The sequence below is a fragment of the Pinus tabuliformis genome, chromosome 1_1 (genome assembly GCF_031772625.1).
Source record: "Pinus tabuliformis cultivar Carrire ecotype Pingquan chromosome 1_1, CPIR1, whole genome shotgun sequence".
Lineage (NCBI taxonomy): Eukaryota > Viridiplantae > Streptophyta > Pinopsida > Pinales > Pinaceae > Pinus > Pinus tabuliformis.
This window is the reverse complement of record NC_142297.1, coordinates 874057369-874062330: the sequence shown is the minus strand read 5'-3', so window position 1 is coordinate 874062330 and position 4962 is coordinate 874057369. Positions and strand designations below refer to the sequence as shown.

General features: G+C 42.6%; 1 pseudogene; it reads left to right on the top strand.

Annotated features, from left to right (window-relative positions):
• The first annotated feature begins 561 nt into the window (after positions 1-561).
• Positions 562-4962, top strand: LOC149217100 (phospholipid-transporting ATPase 1 pseudogene; annotated as a pseudogene).

The window sequence follows — 4962 nt, the reverse complement described above, 5'->3', positions numbered from 1 at the left end:
GGAAGAAGGAGAGTGCTGTTGAAGGAAGAAGGAGAGTGCTGTTGAAGGAAGGAGAGGAAATTTATCCATACTGCTTATAATTCGGAACTATTGAGCCTTACTTGTTTTGAAGTCTCTGGGCACGGGGGAACGGTATGCATCGGTTGAGAAGCATACTGGATTGAGTATCTAGGTATACTCGGTTTGGCTGGGTGGTTTTGGTCATTCGGTAACGAGAGCGCTGGAGAAGTTCTGCAGCATCCTCATCGCAACAGCCGTAGCAGATCAGGTAAGTACTTCGTCAAATCTATTAATACCATTTCAGACAGTTTCAGCAATCTTTACAGTTTCACAGTTCAGTAATGGCTCTTAATTTAGTACGGCCACTACATATGGTATCAGAGCCCGTCGTTCAAACCCTGCGACCTCACAGGCCCTACGGTCGTGTAGATTTTGTGGTTAAAATCTGCTGGGTAAAATTGGCCATTGTGAAGCTTGATTTTGTGAAATTTCTAACCTATTTGGTACTGGTATTGCTCCCTTGATGCAATTTCAAACCCATGCCCTTTCGGAACAAAGTCAAGCAAATGTATCCGCAACACAAAATTATTCACCAAAAAAGGCACAGGGAATAATTTAGTACACGCCCGAGAAAAGTACTGAGAAGGGGCTCGCAAGCCTTCGTCATCGGCACACGCAGGTTCCAGGTTCGATTCTCAACAGAGACAGTCATCCGTTTCTTGACTACGGGAAAGCGCTTTCACTTGCAAGAAATTTTCAGGAAACAGATGGGAAAGCGATGGCATCTTCGATCGCGGAGAAAACCGCGAGAAGAGCAAGAGTGGGACCGATAACTTTCAGATGAATGGTTATCTTAAATATGTCATGATTTGGGGCCAGATTGGTGTTTCAGATGGCGTATTTTGAGTGGATGTCGAGACTGTCTAGGGTTTACATGGGGGCATTGCCGAGGCTAGAGTTTGAGGAGGAAATGCTGGTTGAGTGTGCAAAATGGCAAGTTAAAGGAAATGGCTTTCAATCTCATGTTATTGCAAATTCCAGTGATTATTACTTTCTGGCCTAGAACGGAAGCCTTTACTGCTGTCGTCGTCACCTCGCACGGTGACTTCCGTTTCTCCTCCATTGAACAATGGAAGCTTTGATTGCCTTCGCAATGGAAATGGTTCCTATATCTCTCCTCCGATTCGATCTTTGAATTCGAGCAGGGATGAATCTCAGTTTCTCTTCGAGATGCCTTCCTTTGATAATACTAACGGTCCTTCGATGCCTGGAATACGGGGTTCAGGTTCAAGCCCTAACAAAAATCCTGGACAGAATCACAACCCAGATGCGATTCGTGTCAGTGAATTATATGATTGGGAAACTCAACAGGGTGTCTTTTCTTTAGGAGACGATTGGCAGGCTTTAGAGTTGGAACAGTGTGCGAATGCGAATTCTACCCAACGCCATGCCTCAAAGTCAAAGCCTGAAAGTTATTCATCGGAGCTCCACGGCGGTCCTCCAGGGTTATCGAATCGAGGCACATTTGAAATTTCCAGCACAACAAACATTCCTTCTCCCCAGAAAACCGAGGCCACGCGACGGCAAGCAGATTTAGCAAAGGGGCACCACGGATCAAAACCTTCGAGGACAGAAAATTCTACTACAGGTGATGCAAATGAGAGGGTGATTCATATCAATGATCCGGAGTTGACAAACGACAAATATGAGTTCACAGGAAATGAGATCCGGACTAGCAAGTACACTGTCATAACATTTTTGCCAAAGAATTTATTTGTTCAGTTTCATCGTGTTGCATATATCTACTTTCTGGTAATTGCTGCTTTGAATCAGCTTCCTTGGCTTGCAGTTTTTGGGAGGACTGTATCACTTTTCCCTCTTCTGTTTGTTTTATGTGTGACGGCCATCAAAGATGGGTATGAGGATTGGCGCAGGCATCGTTCTGATAGGAAAGAAAATAACAGGAACAAGTGACCCGAGTGGAATTGCATATGTTCAGACCATTAATCTCGATGGGGAGTCAAATCTGAAAACCAGATATGCGAGGCAAGAGACTGCATCGAAGAAGCCTGAAACGGAACCTCCTTCGGGCATCATTCGTTGTGAACAACCAAACAGAAACATATATGGTTTTGTTGCGAACATGGAAGTTGAAGTTGGCGGGAGAAGCATTCCTCTTGTACCGTCCAATATTCTTCTCCGGGGTTGTCAGCTGAAAAATACTGATTGGGCAGTGGGGGTGGCTGTTTATGCTGGCCAAGAAACAAAAGCAATGCTGAATAGCTCAGGGACACCCTCGAAGAGAAGCAGATTGGAAGCATACATGAACAGAGAGACATTGTGGTTGTCTGTCTTTCTATTCATTATGTGTGCAGTTGTTGCAATAGGAATGGGTCAGTGGCTAGAGCGCCACAGGGACCAACTTGATACTTCCCCATATTTTAGGAAGAAGTATTTTACTAGCGGTGATGACAATGGAGAGAAATGCAATTATTTTGGTGTACTCATGGAAATCCTTATCTCATTTCTGAGTTCTGTGATAGTTTTTCAGATAATGATTCCAATATCCCTATATATATCCATGGAATTGGTCCGTTTGGGGCAGTCGTATTTCATGATTGGGGATACAAGGATGTATGACAGCAATTCAAATTCAAGGTTCCAGTGTCGTTCATTAAATATAGATGAAGACTTAGGTCAAATAAAATATGTATTTTCTGATAAGACGGGTACTCTGACAGAGAACAAGATGGAATTTCGTAATGCAAGTATATATGGGGTGAATTACTGCAATGGGAAAGTTACGATGGACTCTGTGGGCCAAGAATCAACTGGCAGGCATGAAGAGAAGGAAAGCATCGCAGAGGCACTACAGAAGTACTGGATAGACAGGTTTGGAGGCCAAAGATTGAGGTAAAAGTGGATGCTGAGCTTGTTCGGTTGTTAGGTAAAAGTTTTTCTACACAGGAGAGAAAGGTTGCACATGAATACTTCCTCACTATGGCAGCTTGCAATACAATAGTCCCTACCATAATAGAAGGTGAAAGATCGATTGATTATCAGGGGGAGTCTCCCGATGAACAGGCTCTGGTATCGGCTGCTGCTGCTTATGGATACGCCCTTATTGAGCGAACTTCTGGACACATTGTGATTGATATATTGGGTGTAAGACAAAGATTGGATGTGTTGGGATTGCATGAGTTTGACAGTGTGCGCAAAAGAATGTCAGTAGTAGTTCGATGTCCTGACAATACTGTGAAAGTTTTGGTAAAAGGGGCAGATAGTTCAATGCTTAATATTATGTCCAAAACTCCTAATAACAATCAAGTAACATATATGGAAGCAACAGAGAACCATCTGCATGAATATGCATCACAGGGTTTACGAACACTTGTTGTGGGAGCAAAAAAAAAAAAACCTTAGTGATGAAGAGCTTGAAGAATGGCAGCATTCTTATCAGGAAGCCAGTACAGCATTAATTGATAGGACAACATTGCTTAGGGAAGCTGCAAGTCTAATTGAATGCAATCTCAACCTACTAGGGGCCACAGGGATTGAAGATAAATTGCAAGATGGGGTCCCAGAAACAATAGAATCATTGAGAGAAGCGGGGATTAAGGTTTGGGTTCTGACTGGAGATAAGCAAGAAACTGCAATTTCTATTGGTCTTTCATGTAAGCTTCTTACTCATAATATGCAGCAGGTTATTATCAATGGCACCTCTAAAGATGCTTGCAAGAAACTTTTAGAAGAGGCAAAAGCTACATACAGAATAAGTCGAGTAGAGACAAGAAAAAGCTTTTCAAAAAGGCAGAAAAGTATTGATATTGCTCAGGCTGAGGGTATACAAGAAACTGAGGGTATACAGGCCTTTCCTGAGTCCAGGTCACATGTTATCAGACAGATTACAGATATCAATGATATCCCTAAGGACCATGGTACGGTAGGTGCAGCAGAGAGGCATCCACCCTTGGCACTTATAATTGATGGCACCAGCCTTGTCTACATATTGGAAAGTGACTTGGAGCAAGAGCTCTTTGATTTGGCAATATCATGTAGAGTAGTTCTTTGCTGTCGAGTTGCTCCTTTGCAAAAAGCTGGTGTTGTTGACCTCATAAAGAGCAGGACAAATGACATGACACTGGCCATTGGTGATGGAGCAAATGACGTTTCTATGATTCAGATGGCAGATGTTGGAGTAGCCTTTTCTACAACATCTGCCTTAACTGATTGGAGCAGTGTGTTCTATTCTGTCATCTATACGTCAGTGCCGACAATTGTAGTTGGCATTCTTGATAAAGATTTGAGTCACAAAACTCTGCTTCGCTATCCTAAACTTTATGGGTCTGGACACAGGCAGGAAAGTTACAACTTGGAACTTTTTTTGGCTGACGATGGCCGATACGCTATGGCAAAGTCTTGTTCTTTTCTATGTACCTTACTTATCATACGAGAACAGTACAATTGACATTTGGAGCATGGGGAGTTTGTGGACGATTGCAGTTGTTGTGTTAGTTAATGTTCATTTGTCAATGGATATTCAACGTTGGGCATTAATCACTCATGTTGCTGTATGGGGCTCGATTATTGTTACATATGCCTGTCTTCTTGTCTTGGATTCACTGCCTGGACTTCCAAACTACTGGACAATATATCAAATAGCCAAGTCATCATCTTATTGGCTAAATATTATCCTTATAACTTTTTTAGCACTGCTCCCTCGCTTTCTTTTGAAAGTTTTGAAGCAAAGGTTCTGGCCTTCTGATATTCAGATAGCTCGAGAAGCAGAAATACTGAGAAAAACGCCTGGCCATTTGTCTGTGAAGCTGACTGAAACTAAAGATTTACCTGGGCACTAGATTTTATTGAGGATGGGGTTCGTTTGTCCTGCCCAAGTAGCACTATATCAGCTAATAGCTTCTTTATCGAACGAAAATGTAGTGTGATAATTCAAGTGCGATT